This window comes from Larus michahellis, chromosome 4, assembly GCF_964199755.1.
Source record: "Larus michahellis chromosome 4, bLarMic1.1, whole genome shotgun sequence".
In the NCBI taxonomy this organism is placed as follows: domain Eukaryota; kingdom Metazoa; phylum Chordata; class Aves; order Charadriiformes; family Laridae; genus Larus; species Larus michahellis.
In genome coordinates, this window is record NC_133899.1 from 13,456,470 (window position 1) to 13,482,539 (window position 26,070).

The 26,070-nt window shown below is 42.7% G+C and overlaps 1 protein-coding gene across 5 annotated transcripts in view; it reads right to left on the reverse strand.

Annotated features, from left to right (window-relative positions):
* The window catches only part of ZNF536 (zinc finger protein 536), a 352,592-nt gene extending 335,631 nt beyond the window's left edge, over positions 1-16,961 (reverse strand). For 4 of the 5 annotated variants that reach the window (XM_074583016.1, XM_074583020.1, XM_074583015.1 and 1 more), the window contains exon 1: positions 16,156-16,471. The gene's annotated coding sequence lies outside the window, so the exon portion shown is untranslated. Of the gene's footprint in view, positions 1-16,155; positions 16,472-16,863 lie in introns of those variants that run through there. The other variant, XM_074583019.1, reaches the window with a different exon arrangement.
* Between the last annotated feature and the right edge of the window lie 9,109 nt (positions 16,962-26,070).

Below are 26,070 nucleotides of genomic sequence, written 5' to 3' on the forward strand. Positions count from 1 at the left end.
TCAGGGTTCACCTAAGGACACAGGCAGGATTCTTCTCTGTTTTATTTCAAATTGTCTTCGGCACATCTTTCTTTTCTTCCTTTCTTTTAATGGGAGAGCAGAAACCCTGAAATCTGGGGGCTCGCTCAGATTCCATCTTCTCTTGGTGGGTCTGTCACACAGATGAAAACGGACTGCAATTTGCTGCATAACCTATGCTGTGCCCCAAGCTGCAGTAGCACTGCACGGTTTCATGTAAGTGACATGTCACAGTCAATAGCAAGTGTGTCAGCTCACTGACAGGCACACAACGTGCGACACCATCCTCCAACATGACTCTTCTGCAGCCTCCGCCTCTCGGGGAGAGCGTAAACAAGACTTGGTAGCAAGGAGCGCAGAACAGGCATTTTATGGGTTTTGTCAGTGTTGTGATATGCAGCTGTTTTGGAAAAGTATTACTGCAACCAAGTGTCAAATGTCACTCATGTTTCCACTGTGACTGCGAACATGGTATAGTGCATAAAAACCAACCGTGCTAGTTAAACTATGTAACTCCTGAGCAGTGCCCTCCATTAAACGTAATTGCATTATCTGACAAATAATCAATGTTCAGATGACACTCAAGAGTCCTAACTGCTAATCCTGGGCTAAAACTATCTGATATTTGCCTTCTTTCTGAAGTTTTATACTGTGCCTGTGCTTCAATATCAGCCCCAAAGGAGAAGCAGCATCACAAATAAGGTCCTGGCTTCCAATACGAATTTGCTAATAGTGCCATTAGAGAGATGAAGAACATAATCGGGTTTTGGACAAGAGGGCTCTTAGCCTTTGGTGGGCAGAATGACACAGCACCTTGTTTATATCATTACTTAGAATATTTAGCATGTTAATTTTTTTCATTCTGTTAGGCTTAATTCTTCAATATTTGGTATAGATCTCTTATTTTACCAGGAGTTCCAATGAGAAGGGAAAGTGCAGTGACTTTGATATCAAGGTCTGCAAAGAAAATTAAAATAGCAAATATTAGTTCAGAACAACCTGTGAGAGTGTAAGAGCTATTTTATGTAGCTGTGGACTGCTCTGATTTGAATGCATAGAGCGTAGCATTCTTCTGGGATACAATAAAAGACTTTTCTCCTGTCCTTTCTCTACCTTCCCCATCCTCACTTGGGCCTCCAAGTTGGACCTTCCATGGTCCGCAGACTCTACATCCCTGATGTTCTACCTCACCAACATGGGAGTAAGTAGTGGTATCAAGCTCCTGCCTAAGTCCTGGCCACTCACTATACATATTTGCTATCTTCATCACATGTGTGTGGTGGTACAAAACTCCTTAGGAAGTCCTCTGCCTTCCACGCTTCCTCTCCTGTAGCCAGCAAGTGCCCAGCCAGGCTTCCCTCACAGGACCTGCTTCAGAGACCCAGCTTCGTTAGCTTCAGAGCCAAGAGTGGCCATGGGCGATGGGAATGGCCCTGTCGCTTTGGGTGTCTGAAGTAGTTTTGCTATGGTAAGGAGATGGTGGAACCATCTTTACACCAGACAAGTCTCGGTGTAAAGAACAAGAAAACGAGAAGAGCTTTCCTGCTCTTCACAAAGAAGCAAGGTTCTGTGACGTGAACTTAATTAACGTTTACATGAACGCTGTATTTGTTTATATTTAATATATCTTTTTCTAAATGTAATTCAAGACCACAGCTATTTTAAAGCATGAAAAGCAAGTCTTCCTTTGAACAACATTTTTAAAAGAACTACTATTCCAGCCAATTTAAAAGACAATTATGAGACCACACATGACTTTTAAAGTCATATGGATTATTGATGTGAGCAACAGAGATTTTTTTTTTTTTTCAAAAGAGGTAACATGGCTCTTTGCAGGTTTTCAAAACACTGCAACACCTAACTCCTAAACTAACAGAATTGTGACCAGAATTTTCCACTGCTTTGGCTTTTCCTAACTTCAGAGGACCTGATTCAGCACAGACTTAAGTACATGCTTTAACACTTGGCATCCAGTTTTAGCAAAACAACTAAGTGCATATTTCAGTACCACTGATTCCACACTAATTTGGGATCAAACGCTACTACAAGAATGCTCAGTATAAGATCAACTGAAGCGGTATAGGTGGAGTTATAATGCTGTACCAGTAAGCTTTTGCGCTGAACAGCTTTAATTGGCATTCTTTACATGTATGTGAACGTCATGTTTATAAAATCTGAAAGAGGGCTCGCAAAACAAATGATAAAGAATCACAAACTATTCACAGCTGAAGGAACATACGATCCTCCCCCCAAACACTAAAAAATTCCTAAAAGCTACAGAAACTTTTGTTAAAATACAGCCTTCCTTAGAATATTTAAACATGCAAACCACAGGAACAAAAGTTTTGAAGACAATAAAAAGATGAGACCATTTTAAAGCTTTCTTATTCTTGTCATATCAGTTTCTCCAAGATATTTATTCCCTCTGTAGTTATAAGAAAGACATGCAATCATCCTATAAAATACTATAGCATTGTACAGTAATTATTATTATTATTTACATTCTCCTTGTTCCCTAGCCAAATTCTGCTTCTAGAAGGATGGGGCATCTGTGCCCAGGTAATAGGTGTCTCAGTGTGGACTTCAACTGGAGGGCGGCAAAGTCTAATAGAAGAATAGGTACCTGGGTTACCTAATCGAAGGGTTTAAGTGTTGGCAATATCGTTGATAATAAACTAATAAGTTAGAAGAGCCTTCTTCACCTAGATGTCCAGCAATGATTGGACTAAATAAGGGCTGAAGATTGTTTAGAATTAATGTTGTTCACATTTAAATACAAATTATCTTAGTGGGGTTTTGCATATTGATTGTGCACTGCTGTTAAGTCTTCTTATTTCTATAGAAATAAATGATCCCTACTCAATGTATAAAAGCTGTCCTACTACTAAATAATGATCTCAATAGGGGGCAAATCCTAAATGGAAGTAACTGGAGGGGACTAAATTCTACACTCTGCAAGTAGGCGGCCAAGAAACACCTAGGACCCAGAACAAGGTACAAATGACTTCCAAGCCTAGCAGAACATTCAATTAAACGAGGCTAACTTCCATTTTACACAGATGATGCGTTCTGAACAGATCTGTACAAAGCACGCACACACCCATCCTAAGAGAGGACAGAATTTAAGAGGCTCCCCCTCCTTTATTTTTTAACTGATTTCCTATTTCAAAAAAGAGGAGATTATGAAAGGAGGAAAAGTTGTCTTCAAATCCAGCTTGAAAAGGCATGTGCAATACTCCTCCTCACTTTATCTGCCAGCCCTGTTTCTCCTGACAACATGCTTCCCTAGCACTGTGGCAACACACAGGGAGACCCTGAGAAAATTTTCTGTAGTCAGACTTCTGCTCTGGTACATATACATGTAGCTGGAAGCGTGCTGAAAGCCAGTGCTTCTCCTTTGGTTTGCTCTATTTTTTTCAGCTCCACCACCAGCATCAGAGAGAAAGGTGGAGAGATTTTTGGCACGTTAAAAAAATATTCAAGGGTATTTTCATGAACAAATCAGAAACTATAAAACTGTACTGTGATTTTTTTAAAGTAATAAAACATTTGCTCCAGAATAAATATAATTAAACCAAGAATAAAAGTACAATTAGTAAGAGATATATGATGTGTCATAACAACTAGCAACAATAAAAACCGTCTGAGGACTTATTTGTAAATCTGTATTTGTAAAGGAACAACATAAAAAAAGAGGGGCTTTCACTCTGATAGGTAGTATTTTATTTGACTCAAATATATGAAACACGTCTTCAAAAGCCCAATCTTCCAACAGAAAATCTCGTCAAAGCAAAGCATACCCAGAAACATAGTCCCTGTCTGATTAAAAACATCAATATCTTCTGAAAAAGGTACATGAACAAATGTCTCGCAGTTGAAGAATATGGACTAGCCAGACTCTTTTTACAGGGGCATCAAATCTACTTTAGATCTTCAGACCAGCTACAGAGCAATGAAAACTGTGCTACATTACAGACTCTACATGTGTAAACAGTTTTCAAATCCAGCTGTTTTTATTAAAAATGTAAATCATAAATCGCAATGCCTTTCCCAATGTCACAGAAAACGTCTGCATGATAATTTGTTTCTTTCCACAACAGAAGTTATCTCATCAAATGCAAGTTATGTCTAACTTCATGGTGGATGTGAATTCACTGCTAAAGTTGTATTCAGTAAGTAAAAGGTTAATAGTGTGAAGTCAATGAGTTAGTATCATGACATGTGAAGTAGCCCATCAACAGTTGGTGTTTGAAAGAGGCTAGGATATCATATTTATAAAGCACTACTTTTTTTTTTGCTTGTGTGATGATGACTTCACCTATAAGCAAGCTAAATTTGACTCATCCACCTCACACCTGAAAACAAGATACTGAATCATTGACAGCTATGGACTCAGTCATTACAACCGTCATTAAGGTCTTCAATTAGCAAACTCAGTGGTGAATGTTGATCATAAAAGCACTGAAAAAGTATTTGCAAGCTTGGGCCCTGTGAAATTCACGAATCCCTAAGAGAAAGACTTTCGCTTTTCAAAGGGTATCCAAGGGTCCCCACTTCTCATCTATAGGTTTGTGGTGGCAACGAAATGAAGGCAGAACATCAGGCAGTGGGGGAAATGGGAGAGGGAGGGAAGCTCTGGGTGCTTAAGACCCCTCTGTTATTAGCGGCAGAAGCCCCCTGGAGAGGTGCAATGCCTCCTCAGACTGCCTGAGTCTGTATATCCATAAAGCAGCCATCAACAGCCACAAATTTGTGCCGTCCCCAGAATAACTCTTTGCCACTTACACTGTAAGGCAAAATAAATTAAAATCCAAACTAAGTCAACCCTTATTACAAACATCTTTTTAAAAAGAATTTAAGACTCTTCATGCAAAGGGTAACCGTCAGCCAATATTTTACTCCCATGAATTTGGTATGGTTAACCTCCCAAGCATCTGATTTTATACATTCTTCACGGGTAAAATTTCTATGGGTGCCAGCAGCAGTAAAGGTATATAAGGCTTGCAGACATATCCCCAAATCCACCGCAGCTGTAGGAAGAAATCTCACAGCATTGCTAGCTCAGAGATAACTCAGACCAGTTATAAATGGTTAAGATGGTTTAACCCAACTACAACAGGTATTCACACACGGGTTAAGGGTCTGACCTCAGACCTTTGAAAGTCAACAACAAGGTGCTCATGGTTTTCCATGGACTTTGAACCCGCTTCTAAGAAATATTCTGGCTAGCATTTTTTGTACTGTTATGACAGAGAGTAGTATCTTGTCTATACCTTACAAGTATATATAAAAAACAAAAGATCAAATTAGAGAAACACCATTGATGTAGCTTAGATCTTGTAAAAATCAAAGTTGCACAAAAACTGAAGACCAATAAAAATGTTTCCATGATTCTTTTTTTAATCCCATTGAAAACAATTTTTCGTTGTAAACATTTGTGCTAGCCAAGCACTGCAGCATTGTGCAACTGCATGACAGCCAAAGAGAAACTGATGAAAAGCTGACTAGATTGATTTCATTTTTCCAACCGGAGTGAAATACGTAAAAGGAAATAACAAAATGGTGAAGTTATTTTTATATATAAAAAATGTTCGCATTTAATAAACTCACATGGAAACTGCACAGCCAATGGTAACTACTTTTGAAATATATCTACAGATCCCTTCAGTTCTGCATGGAAACGAAGGCAACGGTGGGTTCCTGCAGCACCTTTCCCCCTCCTTCAGGGCCACAGGAACATGCTCTCTGCTGGAGGAGTCAGATCCGAGCCTGCCCAAACTTCATATCACCCATTCCCTCTCCCCCCTGTGACCTCCCAGGTTTCTGTGTAGAAGTCTGGCAGGGGGTTACTACTGGAACTCAGAGCTATATTTATTCCCTTGGCTCCCATCCATCACTGTTGCAGAGCAGCCAGAAGGGGAACCAACCAATACAGCATGGGATCTGCCAGAGTTGTGCTGCCAGAGAAGTTAAGAATGAAAGACAGAGGAGACAGAAGCTATCAAAATGAGTATTTCTGTCTCTAAGAAAAGAAGGGTTTCCTCCCTCTTCTACAGATTAAGACATTTTTTTCTCTCCTTTCTAAGAAATCCCAACAGAGAAGCCTGACAGTTCCATAGGTCTTTTACATCTCGCTTTGAGTTTCTTCATGAGGCAAGGAGCGCTAACAATACAGTATCCCTTGCACCTCTAAGGCATTTGCTGGCATTTACACGGCATTTCTCTCACCTCCCCTCTACCAGACAGAGCGCCATCCACAAGCCCTGCAGTGTACGCAGGTCCAAGGTGCTTGCAGTGGAAGGGTCTAACCCTGCAGCCATTGCACCTCCTACAGCTAGACACTCAGTGCTCAGGGGTACATAGGAATCAGTTAATCAGTTCTGGTCAAACAGATAATCCACTGAACAAAACAATGACAATAAAATTCCATTTTGAGATGAAAATTCTTTGGATTGTCAAGATGTGCCCCATCACCAACTGACCTTTCTAATCATTGGATTATGAACTTTATGAGAACGGTATAAAGCTGAGTAAGGAACAATTTTCCCATATCACAAATACTTTGAAGATTGCAGAATTTACTCTTGTTCCCCACTGGGACTAACCTGATACCTTTCACAACTTTTCAAAACGAAGAGACAGCAAGGCAACATTAAGAAGGTGAATGCTCTCACCACATCATACTCAGCGGTGCAGGACTCCACAACAACCAAATTGGACCCAGTCTCCCACAGCACACTTGACTGCTCAAGCCAAGAGCCAGTCCTCTTCTGACCCACTGAATAAATGATTATTTAAACTGAAATAGCCTGGAGCAGGAACTTAAAAAGACCCACCCTAGAAGAGCCAAAGTTATGGTCATTAGAGCACTCACCTGGGATGTAAGAAACTTGATTTGAAGAAGCTGATTCAAATCAGATATGAGAGGAAGGATCTGAATCCAGCTCTCCAGTGACCCAGGTGCATTTCATAATCACCAGTCCATAATGAAGTGCAGAAATGCAACTCTTTCATTTTGAGCAGAAATTCAATTCTGGACCTGAGAAATCCTTCGAAGATGCAGCATGTTGATGCAAACTAATGAACTGGCATTTTTCAAATGCAGTAAGAAAATTCCAGCTAGTTCTGGACAGAAACTACACTTCTATATTTGGAAAGCACCTAACATGCCAAAGACACTACCAAAACAAGTAACAGATTTAAATTCTAATCCAGAAGCAGTTGTGGATTTCCTACTGCTCATTTACCTAATAGCATGTCTATTTATCACATACACATGCGTATAGCTTTGTGTATTCAAGTAAAAGAAAGATGCTTGAACATTTGTTCTTTAAAACAATGAAGAATATTTTAAAATATCTGAGCTATTTTAGAAGAAATTTTATGGTAAAATGCAAAGAAGGGAGTAGTTACAGCAGGAGAGTTTTGTTAGCTGGTATTATGGTACTAATAAAGATGCTGGGTTACCTTCTATTAGTTATTTTATTAGCCCTAAGAAGAATTACACTCCTATGGCAATATCTCAATGAATCAACGAAGAAGAGATCCCTTAAAAAGGCAATAAATAGTCGGTTTATTATACATTTCAATTTTGGGTAGCCTATAACCTTTGCATTTTTCAAACTCTAAAGGCTGGATTTCTTTTTGTACTTGAAATAATGAAACAAGAAAATAATTAATCAGGATCTCTTTTTGAGAACATCAGGCTTTGCACCGAGTTTACAAACAGTGGAGTTACAAAATGTATTTATAGTGAAACTAGGAATCACATGAAACTTACCTGGTATGCGAGGGAAATTTTACCGACTGACTCAGTCCTACCCCAACTGAAATAAGAGGAACAGAATGGGATCCCAAAAATCACATCAAAATCAACCAAAATTTTGCTAACCTTTATGCACTTTCCCCTGAGAAGAGAGACACGTCATTCTTCTCAAAAATTTGGGATATATTCCAACAAAACAAAGGTTCAATGAAAAGCGACTTGTAGCAGCAGTTTCAAAACTAGTGTTGCTTTCCAACATCAAGTCAACCCTTGACATTCAAAAAACTTAGAAGTCATCAAACGGACTGAAACCCATGAAAATGTTCATGCAAACCCTTGAGAAATAATAATAAAAAATAAAAAAAAAAACAAAGAAAGCCTACATGCAGGATTTTTTTCAGAACTGTTCCAGCACTGATATGGTTGAACCACAGCAAACACCTATCAAAAATCCCTGGCCACTATAGTAGAAGGCAGTTTCCTCTTCTCCTGTCAATTATAAACTAATGCCAGAGAAAGCAACACTTCTGCCTAATTCACTCAATTGACATTTCACTGTCACCTCACTTCCTCAAATAAAACTGGTGCCAAACCAAAATTTTGCACTGCCCTGTTTTAATATTTCTATGGACCTCTGAAGAAAAAAACATGTGTAGATCTAGAGACCCAATGTTAACAAACACATATGAAAATAAAATGTAACCATCCATGCAGAGCTATCAAAAGAAATGTTAGGAAATTAACATCCAGCCCACCATGTTAGCCTTTGTTAATAGAAACCTGACTTTACACCTCCTTGCTTTCTTCACCCCAGCTCTCATATGTTCTTTCTTGAGAAACAAACCTAGGCTTCCCTTGAACTCATTTATCCTTTCCTTGCTGGTAATTTATTCCATATGTTTATTATCCTTTGCATGAAGTAATTCTGAGTTCCCTATTTACCCATGCTTTTCTGAATTTTAGATTAAAGGGACCTATCTATATCTATCTATACCTACCATTGGTATTCCAATGACAAGATTGATGGTAACAATGTCTGCACAAATCTACGGAGACCAACTTATGAGAGTGAAATAAAACAACGTTAATAGAATATGCTATCATTTAGAAAAATAAAAGTAAGGCCAGCCTGACAACGTAGCACAGTGCTATCACGTGGGTTACCAGGGCTAATTCCCAGATCAGCAGGGGCCAGGACTACGGAGGAAGCAATACACATAGCCCTGTTGTGACCTAGTAGACTGTGGTACTTGATAGCAACCCCTTTGTAGCATCAATGAGCTCAACAGGGCCCACATCCTCCTCACAAAGAACCACAGTGACTGCAGCAGAATATCCCAAAGGCATAAAAAAGGAGGGAAAGTTTGTAACAGTGCTTATCACAGTTAAAAAAAAAAAAAAAAAACCAACATAAAAGCAACTATAACGAAATTCACATTAAGGCTGAAACAAGCTTATTATAAAAGGAAGAATCAGGACTGCCATTTATCCCTTTGCACCATGATACTATGACCCATTTGAGGTTGATGGGAAGGAAGGCTCCCTGCAACACCCCTGGCTGCCCCGAGGCAGCCCCCGCCAGCCAACCTCCCCTGTGCCTCTACTCAGGCCATGGGGCTGAAAGTCAGTTTATGCTCTACTTTTTCTTCCCTTCTCTTGCTTCTCCTGTTCACAAAACCGAGGCAGGGCCAAATTTTCCCAAGTAGCCCTTCCCCGGCACTGTGGATAGCTCACTTGGGATAACCTCTGCCTGATCTCTGCTGACTTCCACCCTCCCAGCAGGCACTCGCTCCCTCTGGAAGTCTGAGATGCCTACAGCTGGACAGCTTAACACTAATGCATCAAAAACGAGCAGCTGATCTGAAGAAGCTAGCTCTGCCGCTTGCCCCACACTATGGGAGTGCTATCGAAGCCATCATCATTATATTCAGGCACTGCTACCTGCAGAACTCTCTGTTAATGACCTACTACGATAGGCAGCGCTGCTTTTTTCGTAACATGGCAAATACTTGTAAGGAATTACCTAATTTTGCTTTTGGTTATACGAGTATCAAATACTGCAGTGCACAATGGAGAAAAGAAGAGATACTGAGGCTGCTGTAGCTATTTTAGTTCTGTTTTCTTGATCTGTGTTTAAAAGACAGTCAGATTATAACAAAATTGTTTGTCTTTAATATAGTTCAACTTGACCTGATGAACCCATCTCTTTAGAAAACAATCTCACATGGAGTACTTAGATTAAGACCTCTAAAAAACAGCAACTTCAAAATACTTTCAAGGCCCCATCTTACAATTTTTAAAAAACACAGACAACTAGGCTAATTATAATTACTCCTCTATAATTCTTTTGCTTTTTTGATGCATCTGGTTATCTAGTAAGATGCACCTGAAAATTAGAGCAAATTTAAATATAAGGGAAAGGTGCCAAATTCAGAATAGTGGAAGAATCTTCCCTCTGGGAGCGTGTTTAGTCACAGCGTTGGTGCAGTTGGGCAGAGGCAACCAAAATTCCCCCTTGCTACCCTATTCCCGTGACTCTTTCCTGATCTGGATCTCTGCTACCTCTGAAAAGATCCTTCAAATCTCTCACTCAGTGCTTGGCTTCATTGCTTAACCTGCCAATAGGAGTGAAAATCTCACAGCAGTTATCGTGATCCGCTCAGATTTAGACAGACACTACTCGGTTATTCCACGTTAAGCAACAAACATCCATCAGACCATTACAATTTTCACTTGTTTCTATCCAAGGCCAGATTCTGATCAGTGACTTGGTCATAAAAAGTTCATACTCTGTATTCAGCCACACAACTGGAAGCTAGAACCGCACGTCCGTACAATAACCCTAACATCATCCAATTAAGCATCTCAGAATTATTTGACTTTTACATTTTTTCTTTCAGTAGCTCATCCTTTTTTCCTCTTCTGCGAACATCTGTGCCCGGAGTGTCTTCACTACAGAAATTTGGATTTCCATCTACGGTTGCCAGAAATAAGTTTATTCATGTTTCTATAAAAGAAAGAATACGTATTCTATTTTTTCATCTATGTTCTCCTTCCCTGAATCCAAATTGCTTGCACCTCTGAAACAGACACATAAAATGCCTCAAAAAAAGACAGGGTAAAGAATAAGGCAAAAAATGCAAGGTGTGAATGAGAAGACAGAAAAATGGCTTTTCAAGATCGTACTGCTTTTAGCATTTTGAAGAGCCGATATACATCTATTCAGGTATCTGAGAGAAATTCAGAGATTAAAATTTAAATTTACTTACAAATTCTATTAAAACACACTAAATCAGAAGATACTAAAAAGCTTTAATTGTCCTCATTCAAACCAGAAAAATAAATCTATTTATGGCTTTCTTTTTCATTTTTTATAAAGTTCATATAAATCCATGAGCTTTTTTTATGCCCCTTTTTTTCTTTTTTTAAGTCAAGGCACTCTAAAAACACCTGTGCAATTCAAAGTCAACTTTAAGCAAAAATCAACATTTGGAAAAATGACTTCTACTGATTTTCCTACACTTGATGAAACTCGTGCTTCCCAGGGAATAAGCACAGCCTATTTTAAAGGACTAGTTGATTTTCTACGTCTGTTCTAATGCAAATCTCTTTGGTCACCTAAGGCTCCCATGGTGGGTAAACAACCTAATGTGTCAGCTTTCTGTACTGAAGATCACAATTTCTGATCTCAGCACTGTCTTCATTGCTGCAAGCAAAACAGTGGTACTGATGTTGCAACTTCCAGGCTACTCTCTTCTGATAATGAATGGGTTGGGTTATTGGCCTCTAGCATGGACAAAAATATGACAATCAGCCGCTTCATTGTATAAAAGTCTACAGTGAAGACAGTGCCAGACAACTTGCTGAGTATTAGAGCTCAAATATGTTCAGAAGTCAAAAAGCCCGTAGGACAATTCCTTTTGCTTCTTTACAATTGATAAAGTCATAGTCAATTTATTAGAAGTGTTTTAATACAGTATTTCCATCGTAGCAACTTGTATCTTCAGGAACTCATTTGCAAAACACAGCTTTAGCATGCAAATATTTTAGATACATTCCCTGCAAATGCAATAGAGAGACTAACCTTTCTTACATCTGCAGTTGTTAATTGTCATCATTTGAACAGCAAATGAAAACAAAGTTTGAGCCACTGGCACTTTTAAAAAAAAAATCACATTAAATCTCATTTACCTGCAGTGATAGAAATTCAAATCACAAGCAAAATCCGAAGACAGAGCAGATATGACAAAGTGCACCCAATTGCAGGGTTTAGCAACTGTACCAAGACTCTCTTCTAGTGCACGTTCTGAAAAGCAATCGATTCTCTAAGCACTTGTTACCAAACTGGAGCCATTTTCTTTCTACAACATTCTGAAAACTTTAAACAACTCATTTATAATTCTTTTCTTCAAAAGATTAACAGCACATCCACTAGAAGACGAATTAAAAATAAAATTTAAAAAAAGGATAGCAGAAAGGGAAAAACAGAACAGACTAGGACAAACATCTCAAGATATTTACAAATATTTTTATAATGACTAGAAATCGTAGAGCCCTCTTTAGCTGTCTAACTTTAAAAAAAAAAATAACAAAAAAAAAAAACCAAACAAGCCAAAAAATGCATCAGCTGTTGACTGAACACAGGGCCTGACTTTCAAAGCTGCTGAGCACCCACAACTCCATCTGAAGTCAGTGGAAGTGATGAGCGCTCAGCAGCTCTGCAAATCAGGCCCAAACTGTACAGGGGTGTACCAGCAGCGCAGCAGAAGTGTTATTTAGGGAAGGGGTTTTGTTGCAGAAACGAGGAGGTTCAAAGTAATCTGTCAAGGAAGTGCTGCTAGATTCATGAGTCGTAAAGCTAGCTAGCTCTCATCTATGGGAAAAAAGTTAATTCATAGGGCTCATAGGGCTTGCATTTGTCAAGGAGCAGGACGTCAATGCTATCATTATCAGGCAAATCAGCCAGGCGTTTAATGGTAGAATCAGGAGACATTTGCTCTCCACTATCAGAATGACATCATAACTAAAGCAGCCTTTGGCGAGGGGGGAGAGCCGGGGCAAGGCTTGGGCTGCACGCAGACTTTGCACTTCTGCTCAGCTCGCACCACCGATCGCTGCTCCCCTTCCCCAGGAGGCGACGCTTTCAGCTGCCTTCGCTCCACAACTTTGTCCTCGCAGCATCTGAAACACCAGCATCTGATTTTCCAAAACACTTTTAAACCTGCCAGATCCAAAACTGCGATATTCTAAGCCAGACACTCGGTTAGGAGGAGATGATAGTTTTTACATAGAATCCACAAATTCACTCTAAAAATTTCTGGCATTTTTAATTGCTTCAGTCTTCTTCGTCCTCCATCGAATGAGGGACACACACACATTAAAAAACTAGTTGCCTCTACGATTTAAGAAGTAACAGCTTAGTTAACTAAGTCGATTTTTAGGCGCACACAAACACATACACACACAATCTCTGAATATTCTGTACTATTTAGTGATCATCTATTCAATGATCAGAAACATAACAGCAATACACATTTCCCTTCCACAGTAGCTGTAATTATACAACTCAAACAGCACAAATTACAAACTGTTAATCTATTTTTTTTTCAAAATATCACTACAGGTACGCAGGCACGGTACAAAAGCCTCACCTTGTATAAGAACTGTGAGGGAAAAAGTTATGAAAGCAGACAGAAAACCTAAAATCCCTGAGGCTACAAAAAAATCCCGCTATTGAGAAATAACCCAAGAGACCACATAGGGAATGTACAGCTTTCAGAAGCACTTCTCATCTTATTTGCACTTAACCTATTGATGTACTTATGCAGGTCACTTACTTTTCGGATATGTTTGAACCCTTTATAATCATGCAGATCGCCGCGGTTTTCACTTGGGCTTTTGTTTTTTTGGTTTGGTTTGGTTTTTTGCAAACAAGTTTCATTTAAAAAAGATCCAATTATGCAAATCTGCTCCCGGATAGGTAGTGAATATTCAATATGACGGTGATACTGTAATACTTCAATGCAACGCACTGTACTGGACAGATTTATGAGGCAACGTCACTACTACGCTCTGGTCCTCGCTGAAGCATCTTGAAGTTAATTAAAGCTGCAATGTCCACTTTTCCAGCCACCCTCCTCATTCAGGTTTACTATTTCAACATCAAACCAGTAAGGGGGCCTCCCCCCTCTCCGTACATTTAAGCAGCCTTCCACAGTCAATGAACAATGAACAAAGATTCGAGTGATAGGAAGGGGGGGAGAGAAAAAAATCTCCACAGGAATAATCGAATCCGGTTTAAACAAGTAAAAATATAGTTTCTAATATTAAACTAGAAAAGAAAACATTCTTCTCCAAGCGAACGTGCAGAGGCGCTTAGCCAACCCCTTCAGAAAGGGTCTAAAAGCAGCCAGTCCTTTTTATTTCGAGCAGTGAATGAGCCCAAACAAGGCTTCTAAACTTAATTATGACACTTAAAATAGTCTTTTTCCACATAAGCGGGGAGGCTCGCCGCTGCTATCTGTATCAACCGGTCAAATCAGCTCAGCAAACACGGCCCCTGTTGGATTTATTTTAAACTGCACGGGCGAGGGGGGGGGGAAATGCACAGCCCCGCCGAGCGCTCCAGCCGCGGGCGGCCGGGCAGCCGCACCCGCCCCGCCGGGCCCGCACCCCGCGCCTGCCCCGCGCCCGCGGAGCGCCGCCGCTCCGCTCCGCACCGGGCCCCACCGCGCCGCCGCTCCCCCGGCCCGGTGGCGGCTGAAGTGAAAACGAAGGGATCTGACAAATCACGTCTCCGCCTCGACACGGTATCAGACACGGCCATATCCGCCGCACGCACCCCGAAACAATGCCCGCCGCGCAGGCAGGCGGCGGTCGGAGCCCTCCCCGCCGCGCCCGCCCCGGCCGCCGGCACCCACGGCCCCCGCGGGGCTCCGCGCAGGCGGAGGGCGGCCCCGGCCCCGCCGCCGCGACGGGGGACGCCGGCAAGTAACTTTTCGGATGGAGCCCGTGCGAGCCGCCCCGCGGGAGCCGCGGACCCTCCGGAAAAAAAAAAAAAAAAAAAAAAAAAAAAAAAAAAAAAAGCACAAATCTTCGCGACCTTTTATTTTCCGTTAAAGTTCGCGGGCGGCACCGCTCCCCCAGCCCCTCTCCCCCCCGCGCAGACACGCACACGCACATATATATTAATTATTTGCAAAACTGCAACAGATGGGCGCATTAAAATCTGGATTCTTTCCTACACAGCATCAAAGAATCTCTCCTTCCCCCCCCCGCCCCGCTAATCCTGCCGCCGGCCCGGTGTCGTCCCCCCCCCACCTCCCCGGCACCGCAGCCCCCCGCGCAGAAGAGCGAGGCCGCTGCCCCCCGCAGGCAGCGGCGCCCCCGCGCCCCTCCGCGCCCGCGCACAGCGCGCCGCCGGGAAGGGGATGCTCTCCCCCCCCCCGGGGATTGCCATTTAAGTTTCCTCCTTAACCTGTTACTTTCTCCGGGCGCTGACAAAAGCCCCGGCGGCGGGCTGGCAGGTGCCTCCCCGCTCCCCGCGGCGCCGCCGGGCGCACTCCGCTCCCCCCAGAAAGGGCTGAGACCTGGCCTGACATTTAGTGCCTACTTGAATGTCACAACGCTCCTCGCAGCATTATGCACGGCTCCTATTCATAAGAGGTCGATTAGAGCACAAAATGGCAGGTCTCTTAGGCACTTGAATCTCACAAGTTTGACACATGGTATGCATCAGCTAACTTTGATTAAAAAAAAAAGGGGGGGGGGGGGAGTTTACAAATTACACCACGATTAGCCGGGATCCTAAGGGGGGAGGGAAGGGGGGGGGGGGGGGACACACACGTTTAAAGTCACTTCAGCAAAGTTTGCTCCGCAGCAAGCCTTTAAAACAAAAAGTTTCTGGGCAACTTAAGGGCAGGGTCGGTGCGGGCTGGGGCCGGCGGGCGGGCGGGCAGCCCCCGGGCAGCGCCGCGGCCGCCGCCGCCGCTCGCCTCGCCTCGCCGCGCCTCGCCTCGCCCGCCCGCTCCTTTTTTGTAAAGTAACGGTTTTAAAAGAAACGAGAGAGAGAGAAAGAGGAAAAACGTAGGGTTTTCTTCAGGCTAAGTTCTATAGCGCCATTCAATGGCTTCTCCGCTCCTTTCATTATTTTCTGCTTTTCCCCTGACAGCCCTGCTTGCAAACGTCACTGCTATGGATATTTAATTATACTGTATTTTTTTAATCACGGTGGAAAACGCAGGCCCCATTGCGATGATTAAAAAGAAATAAAAAAAAAAAACATACTCCGGACTGACTTTGGAGCCTCTTTGATGGCTCACGGGAGCCTCCCGGATCCTCAAAAACCCCCTTTTTACCTTTGTCTTTCTTACCTTAAAATTTAAAGCAAAGCGTAGAAGAAACTCCCGCACGTAAACGGAGCGTTGTAAAAGATTGTGTTCAATGAATAATGAAGCATGTCCACATGATTGACTTGATCATTTTCTTGTGCGGAGGGGGAAAAGTGCGGCGCGGGGCTGCCGCGGCCGCCCGCTCCGGGTAGCCCTCCCAACTGCTTCCAGCACATCCCGAGCAAAGAGCGCTTTATTTTAATCTGTCTCTTTTCAGAATAACCCCCTTCATTGATACTGATCACCCAACATCACAAGACATCCCCATCTCTCAGCGTGGACTCCCCCTATCTGGTAGGTGAAATGCATTGTACCATTAAAAAAGCACTCCATTGTCGTCTTGGCATAATTCACAGCAACTAGATAGGTCTTGCGGCATTTAGCTTTGATGAGCCAAAAGCTGAACCCTTGATATAATAATCTACAAAGAATGGTCTGTGATCGTCCATTTTTTCTCCCTGTCTAGCAACTAAGAAACCATTTAACACGGCGCAGCTTGGTCGTGACCTTGAGCCCGTGTAAACACCCCGAGGAGCCCGCGCCGCTCCGCAGCCCCACGGCCAGCGCCGCTGCCCGCGCCCCGCGCAGCCCCCGCGCCCGCGCAGCCCCCGCGCCCGCGCCCCGCCGCCCCCCGCAAACGCCGCCGAGCCCCCGGGGGCAGCGCCGGGCTCCACAAAGCCCCCTTCTTACCTGCTCCCGAAACTATGCAAAGTCTGCTGCTCCTGGAAAAAAAAAAACTCCCGGGGAAACCTTGGTGGACAGGGGGACCGGAGCATCAGTCACCGCTCCGGCGTTTAAGAGAAGTAATCAGCGATAAAGTGACGTTGATCTGCACTGTAACCTTGTGGCGTATTTAATGTAAATAAGCCAGTTATGTTGCCAATCGCATGCATACAAACACATAAAGGTCCTCAGCGTTGCATTTTGATTCTTTCCATTAGAGCCGACTTTATTTACATACACTATTTAGGGGATCATGATAATTCTAAAACAATACTAGTGCCAAATGATTATGAAAATATGATTTTAATTAATCACGTAGTAGGCAAGGAAATTAGCATACGGTAATTAAACTTAGAGAAAAACGTCATGGAGGTTCTCTGCCTTATGGGTTCGGAATAATCATTAAACGATGGGTTTTCAGGACTTAATTATCAAACAAATAACTTTTTTAAAGCAACTTTACAAGGTTTATCCGCAGGGCAACGATTTAGTAAATAATATATAACCAAGCAAACAAGGTGCAAATGTGACTGGTGAAATAGGTTGTGTTTCTACAAAGCAGAAACGGGGGGGGGGGGGGGGGGGGGAAGCTGAATAATGCAATTATGGATTCTGTGTCCCATAGTTGACAAAAGCATGGTGCCTCAATAGACTCTTTGTTATGGGATTATATAATGATTGTGGTGTAATTATGGGAAAAAAGATTTAGTAATAATAAAAAGTATCAAAATACACCAATGAGCAGCTTGTTTTAAAGAAAAGGCTTGCATGTGACATTAGGGGCATGTTAATAACAAAAAGCCAGGATCCGAAAGGGTTGACAAATAAAAAAGACTGTGATGCGCATGATTAAGAAGCGATGGAGACAGATTGATTATTCAAAATGCCGAGCCACAGGGACACTTAAAACATTGATTCAGGTAAGACTAGTTTCATCTTGACTGAAATGAGTTCCCTGAAGATGACTGGCATACATTTTAAATCAGTTTACTACATAAAAAGCATAACATCACAAGCTGAAACCTTCTAGTTAAAATAGGAGTCCAAGAAAAAAAAAAAAGTTTATGTTTGTGGCAATTCCCACAGGGACTATGGAATTGCAGAGGAAGAGGTATAGGTTAATTTAGCTCTTCCTAAACACTGGACTTAAACGTACCCATCTTTTATAATCCCTAGCCTCTGTTTCTAGATTCCATGGTCCAACCCACCACATCTGCAGCTTTTGGGGTGATATTAATAGCCCTAAAGGTGCAAGAGGACTTTTTTTTTCCTGGAAGTGCAGTAAATTAACTTTCTATAAGAACTGAAAAATTAGCAAGATTTTTCCAATTGATTTTTAAGTGAAGTTTATAAATAGTTGTTCAGAGCTGTTCAATGTTTAAAAAAAAAAAAAAAAGATTCCCATGCCTATACGAAAAAGTTTAGGAATTCACTCTGCATTTTCCAATTTGATGTGTCTGAAATTCTCTTTGAACAAATTCCAAAATACAAGTTTTTTCTATAGAAATTAGCATAGCAATCACATCAATAATATCACTATCTCTATGGGAATGATAACTGGAGCAGTGGGGGTGTTCTTTATTTCAATTCTTCGTGGATCAACTGATTATATTCTGTCTTCTTTTGAACTTGTTATTGTAAGTCAAGTGATTCTTTATAAGTGACAGCCCTGACAAAGAGACGAGGATGGGAAAGCAGGTCGAAAGGAAGTCGCCATATGGACTTTAAAAAAGGCACTTTTTAAACAAGATAATGGGGAAATGGATGTTGCCTTTTAACCCTGTCAAGACTGAACATTATTAGCAGTCTCATAAAAGAATGAGCTATACCTTTTTTTAAAAAATATCAGATTTCACCTTATGATTTCCATGACCTAGGGCTTCAGAATGCAAACCACACAGGAGGCAATGGCATTTCAGAGCCAGGGGCCAAACCAAGCACCTGGAATCACTGGCAAGCAGGAGATTTCAGAGCACCACACAAAGAGTTACAGAAGAATGAGACCTCAGGAAAACCCTGTGGTTCTTTTTCCTGAGACAACGATAAGAATATTGACTAGAGATAGGTGAAACAGCAGCTGACAGCAGAGGAGCTTTAGACATCTAACTGGGATTTCCTGTTCCTCTGGCGTAAGTGCATGATGCTCATCTAATGACAATGAATGGAGTGAAAATGAAGCACGAGCATGAGGGCTTTGGCTCTGGTGCTTGCAAAAATTAAAGTATTTGTCCTCCCCTTTTTGTTCTGGAGGGAAAAGGAATTTCTCTCCAGAAACTTCGAAGTGGACAAAGATTAAGAACCATCTCCCAGGAAACTGAGATTAAGTACTAAACCCTCGCTAAACTGAGGGCAGAGCTGTGGTCCACCAGTGGCGAATGTCCAGTCAATTCTATTTTTTTTCATAGTCAGTTGGATGGTCCAGATGACCATCCAACTCAACTCTACAGGAAGATAATGTCAACCAAAGACTTCTCACAATCTGGAATAGTGGGCTACTATGGGCAGGCAATGGTGCTGTCAGGGGAGGATGCTGTTAATAAGACTGATCAAAACTCTTTACCCTGGGGCCTCATAGATATGATTATTTGGGCTGGGATGGTCAAGCCCTCCTAAAATGCACTGCGAAGAGGTAACACAGGTTCATGAGCTGAATACATGATAAAGACAAGAGATGTCCAAATTTTATTGACTCAATAACAGGCTCCAGCACCTAAGCAGTGTATACTGGTTAGATAGGATTCAGAAGATCTCAGATGAGAGCTCAGGGAGATGTTGCTCCAGACTCTCTCAGAATTCATAATATTCCCAGACATCATCCTATTCCTTCCCCTTTTTTCAGTGCTGTTCCTTTCTCCTCGTCTTGCATCCAGAGAAAGGTCTTTTCTCTTCAAAGCCTTCATGGCCTCTTAACTGTCCCCAGCTATTTCACCAGCATCTTTGGTTGATTTTACTCCCTTCTGTACCTTCTCCATGAGTAGGCAGGAATACACTGCTTCTTTAAAACTAGGCGAAAACACTGCAGAGAAGAGAGGGAAAGAGCAGGAGAGATATATGTTGTTTGCCTTACTCTGCAAGGTTCTTGCACTGTCTTAGGGCATAATGGGCACCTTATCAGGGAGTGGAAGCTATCAGCTACCGACTTGTCAAACCTCAAAAAGTAGGATGAGAGGAAACAAGAGCCGAGTTCTTTGGCCAGGAAACATTACCTTCCCCGTAACTTCTACCTTTGTGGAATGATAGCCTTTTGGAAGATCTCACTTCAGACAGACATAAATAAGAAGGAAGAAAATCCCAAATCTCACAAGTTTGATGAGTCAAACGAAAAGTCCAGGTCAAAGTAGTATTTTGTGAGGCTTTCCAAAGGAAAGTAGCAAAAGACAAGTGGTCATACAGTAATTTACACAATGGGTGGGAGAGAAGCATTAGCTTTATATATTTAAATATTTATAAGTTGTTTGCTTTATGAGGAAGGACTGAGGAATAATCCCGCCTTTGTTCTTAAAAAGTGTGATCAGCATTTCCTTCCTACAGAGAGGTGATAAGCAACTGGGCATTCTTTTAACAAAGGCTGCAGAAGCCCATTGAAAGCTTAATGCCTTTAGGAGGGGGTCTCTTTTCCGAGGAAGAGCAGAACATCAAGTCTTTAATATTGATAAGGAAAAGCACATAAAAGGAAACATCTAATAGCAGGGACTTTAAATAAGGAATTTCAGAAAACTTACAGTAAATGTTTCAGCAAACTCTGGAACAGGTGGTGTGATCTACATGGCAGTCTGAGCCAGTGAAAACACAAGTCATCCAGCAAGAAAGTCGCTGAAGCGTGGTTCAAGAAGACATAAATAAAACACTTGCACAAGAAAAAGGGAAAACCCTTCCAAAATGCCTGTTATAAACATGGGGGTTTCCTGGGCAGAACCCCAGCAAACTGACAAGGTGGATGGAGGTTTTTCCACTTGTACAGACAGTGTAAGACAGCTTCCTGGAAAAAGGACTTTGAGATCCCAGCTTTCAAAACAGACCAGAGGCAGAACCCATTTGAGAACAAGCTGTCTATTTTCCAGGGGCCATGGACAAAATAAGTACCTCTGAACAGATTTGATCAGCAAAGATCGTATATACCATCGTCACAGGGATTCAGTGGTAGAGGTAATCAGAAGTTGTAAAAAATGGGGGGTTTTAGGAGATCCTCAATATAGCAGTCAACTATCATTAAGCCTGACACCACAAACAAGTTGCATGGGTCAACTAAAAGCATATACTAAGGCCAGGAATCTATGATGTTGGCCACTTTTTGTGACAAGTGATTGTAACAATTCATCGAAACACAGCCACCAAGAAAGGATCCAAAAGAACGTACAAAATGGGCAGCAGGAAGATGTGCAATGGAAGCAGCATCTAAAGCAGGGCCAGTGTGGAGGCACACCTCTCTCTCACAGTGGTGGCAGAGCTGACCCTTTTCCTTTACAAAACAAGGGCAAAACTGGAATGAAGAGAAAAAGTCCTTCAAACTATTACTGAGACTGACAGACTGGTACATGGCTTTGGAGCTTTCTATGGACAAAAGTGGTCACCTTTCTATTTCTACAGAACATAAGAAGCTGAGTAAAGTGATAAAAAAGAAAGGTTCCTTTTTTTTCCCCAAAGCGAAAGACTTTTTTTACATTAAATAGTGAACAATGTTCTCAATAGATCCACCTAGTGGAATCGAGCAAATTCTGCTTCCAGAATAAAGACACAGTTTTATAACCCCATGCAAGACATACTTCTGTGACCATCTCCCATTCAGCACAACAGGGGCTAAGATATCCTCCAAAAGAGCAAGAGTGAGAGGTGCAGTAAGTCTCAGTACAAGCATAATATAGAAGATCAGGAGACAACTGTTGCTCCAGGATTTAAACTTTAGCACTTAAATTTATGTAGGATGGGTATAGCGGGTCTGCTTCCCCAGCTGCAATCAGTAGGAACTATGATTCACGAAGAAGAGAAAGTGCCGGGAAAAATATCCAGAATAATAGCTGAACTTCAACTTTAAAGTGCGTTAGCACTGACTTAGCTCTTGGAGCAAATTCACATATAACCTGTTCTCAGGCTGTCAGAGGTCTTCAGGAGCTATTTAAAAGAGATGGTGAGATCTTATCTCTGAGAGAAGACACAGGAATAAGTTTTTGGGTGAGCACTTCTTCTCAACTAATCTCTTATTTCTCATTTCTTACTCAACTAATCTAACCAATATGCCACTTTTCACCACTTTCCTTAAACTTCTCCCATTACTTTCCATCCTGATCCCAAAGATCGCAGCAAACCCTAGACTTCTGAGTGGCTCACCCCAGCACTCAGGCTACTTTCCTTTCTTGATGAACACCAATATTCCCCACCGGTTGCTTTGGTGGATCCCCTGTTCCACCCCAGTATTCCCTTTCCTGTGCTGGTTGCACAGAGCCTTGCCCGCTGCCTGCGCCAGGCAGCCCTGCCTGCACCTCTGTCCTGGTACACCGACTGCCCTCCCACTTGCCTCCAGGATCGCCTCACACATCTCCATGTTTAAACCATTGTGCTATGAGAAAATTTGCAGATTAATGCCTAAAGCAAACAGCTAAATTTTAAGGATCTGCTGAACATGTTTATGTCTTATGTTTTAAACTATGGTTTCACAATTTAAGCCCCACATTACAGTAATTAAGGCTATTACACCAGTGCTACCTTCACCATCTGGCTTTGCCTTGGCCCGTCTGCGAGGCACGCTGCTTACCTGTGGCAGAGAGCTCCGCACACAGCCACGGGCGGCTCCCAGGTGGTGAATACCTCATGCTTTGTGGGTGCCAACAGCACGGAAGGCTGCAATGTACTTGTCATTTGCTGAACTATAATATTGCCTCGTATACAGCTCCTTCAGTAGGTGCTAGTGTCTGAGCAGAAATACTTCGCCTCCATCAGTTTGGTGACTTGTGCTGAAGAAAGGCTGGGATATTTTGGGAGGATCTTAAGGATCAGAGATCCCTGTCAGACCACGACCCACCTTTGGGGAGGTTTTCCCAAACAATTCAGCGAGTAAAGGCGTCCCTCCTCAGTGTCGCAGCGCACAGGCTGTGCTGTGAGGTGGCCTCAAAGATGGTGCCTCCCCCCTTACCTCAGAGGCTGCTGCATTGGCAGCGCTGTCCCCACAGGCTTTGCCAGCGCCAGGGCTGTCCCCGGCAGCAGTGCCTCACGGTCGTGGCAGCCAAGAAACATTGCCACCGCCCTGCCGGTGTGGGGAGGGAGACGACCGAGAGACTTGGGGTCGGGGCAGAGCTCCCCCACAGCTTCACCTCACAACACAGCCGCCCTCACCCTGCCCTGCCCTCAGCCCGCCAGGCACAATGGCGGCACAGCCAGCACGGCCCGCCTGCGGCCCCTTGCCTCCTGCTGCCACCTGCCCCCGGGGACACCCCCCAGGGGGATATAGAACAGGCTCTCCCTAAAAACAATAATAATCCTAGAGCGCTTATTAACTGCTGCTGCTGTGCACGTCTGAAAAGCCACAATTTATGCCCAGTTGTTGTACCCTTACCACAAACTTCAGCTATTCAGTTCAAGCCGTAGCAGCCCACGGGCTTTCCTCCATCTTCCCCGTCTCCTCAGTCACCAGCACGGCCGTGCCCGGGGAAGCAGGGGCACATGGAGCCCACAGGGTCCCAGCCGGGCAGGGGCAGGGAGAGCGGCAGGGCTGAAGGTACGAGAGGTTCAGCGTGGCCCAGGCGAGCATGGCGTGGTACGGAGGCCCAGAGAAAAGCTGGAATGGAGACTCAGCATTGTTGCTTTGCCTCCAAGAGTTGTTTTTAGCTATTCCAAACAACATTTACATCTCCTTTTTTTTTTTTTTTCCTTCTTTTCCCCTAACTAGCGTTAATGAGAAGCACGCTCCTCTCTTTTTGCTGGTTTTGCCCACTTGGCCATGAGCTGTACCGCTGCACTTGCCCCTCAAGAGTGCTGCTCTGGATGTCCAGGTACACTGCCACAGGACCAAAAAAAAAAAAAAAAAAATCTACTAAAACTGATGCCTGAGAGCATGAAAAATAATTTCCTGGAGGGAGGCACTGCTCTGCCTTCCTTCCAATGGCTTTGCCATTGGGGAGGCTCCAGTAGCAGCATGGCGTCTCCTCCAGCCTTGGCTGGCCAGCATAGAGAAGTCAGGTTCTCCTGCAGGGTCACTTTCTGAGTCTGCTAGTAAAGTGGAGAGGACTATCTCACATCCTCACAGGAGACTGGACACTTGAAAGTGATTTAGGCAACGTCCCCAGAGAGCTGCCGAGGCTCTGGGAGCAGGACAAAGGGCTGCGCTGGCTATGATATGTGTGTGAAAAATATACATCAGTACAGAGTGACACCAGTGCAGAGCAGAACATCTGAAAACTGATGAAGTGGAGAGCTCTCTGTGTAATGCAAAGCACCTGAATGATGTGTGTACACACAAAGATTTGTTCAGCTCTGCTCATATCCAGCCCTCTTGGACAGTTGGATTTGATTTGCCATTTTCCTGCCAAAATATTGTTGCTATACCTCAGCACCTGGCTTTTCTTCAAAGAAATTGCATATGACTCTACTGTCCTCACCTAAGCCAGTCCAGAATATGAGTTCAGGAGAGGTTAAAGGGACCATCTTTAATAACAAACGTGTTCCTAATAATTTAAAGGCTCAAAAATAAAGACTTCTTGTTTCTTTCAAAATTTCCTCTGCTTCCATAATTCTGTTCATATATAGCTGTTTCCACACCTGTTTCTATCCATCCTTGAAATGAAGACTGCTATAATCAACATACGAGTTTAGAATGAGAGGGTCGCACGACATGAAACCAACTAATTCTGTCTGCACAGCCAGCAGAGGGAGGCAAAGAGTATAATTATTTCTGCTTACATAATTTTAAACAGAATTTTAAGGATTTCTTACCCAAACACAAAACTAGTTTCCTAAAAGGTAATACTTTAAATGGTTGAGCATTCAGCATTCCTTCTAGCTAAATACATTTACCCCATGGAGGAGAAAAAGTATAAATGGAAACTTCCAAGTTAAAAAATAAGTGACAGAAGAAAAAGTGAGAAATAAAAGGGATGAAAGCAAAAACTCAGGTATTCTTACATCCTACAAATTAGCAATAAGCAAAACAAGGCTCCTAATTTTCTAGTTTGATAGGAATTCTATGAAAGCCTCAGAGAATTCAACCAACCTACCCATTTTCCAGGAACACTGCAGGTTTAGGGCTCTTTTTTCTTATTATTCCATTTCCTCTTTATGTTGGATTTAAGCTTCAACTGCTGCTGTTTACAAGCGTCATTTTAAGATATAAGTTACAAACTGGAAGAGCCCTCAAGGATCTCAAGGCATGAGCATGTACGGCCATGTTGTTTTACACCTCTTTAGCCAGGACTTGTCATTCTGAAATCCTACAGATGTGCTAACAGCTGCAGAGGTGGGTGAGGAGCCGGAGCTGCCCACTTGCTGGAGCCAGGCCAAGGAAGCATTGCCTATAGCACTAACGAGGGGGGAATGGCAGAGACAGGATAGATCTCAATCCACAAAGAACGGGAGCCACTGCGTTGGGTAACCTTCCATCCCTGTAGAGGTAGTTTGCATGGGGCTTCTGAGCCCACCTTCCAAACTGCGTTTGTAAAAAATGCAAGGTTTTTTTCCTGTTTCCACAGTAATTTAAGCTAGAAGCAAATCTTCAAAAGCAGAATGATACACCAAGTAAAATCAGTGAAGCTCAAAGACTGCAAATTGCACAGAGGTGTGAATAGGACTTGTTATGTCTTTTTAGCCATCAAAATTTACCTAACAATGTGTTTCCAACCAAGCTCACAGGCATTTTAAAATGTGCTGCACCCTTTTACCTCCTCTATGCCCTGTGCTTGGACTAGCCAATATATGAGCGGCAACATCGGTTTGAGGTTTGTCTTTGTGCAAATGGGCTCATGTTACTTTTGCAGTCTGGGTTTTGCAAGCATTACACTACTGTAATTCATTTCCAGAATATGGCCCACTGGGCAAAACTTAAGTGACACTAGTGAAAATCTTGAATAAACCATTGGAAGGTAAAACTAATCACCACTCTAGAAATCCAAAGGTGATGAGCTTATCTGGTTAATAATAAGCTTTTTAAGAAAAAGTTATCAATCTGTATTTAACCAATAGACAGGAACT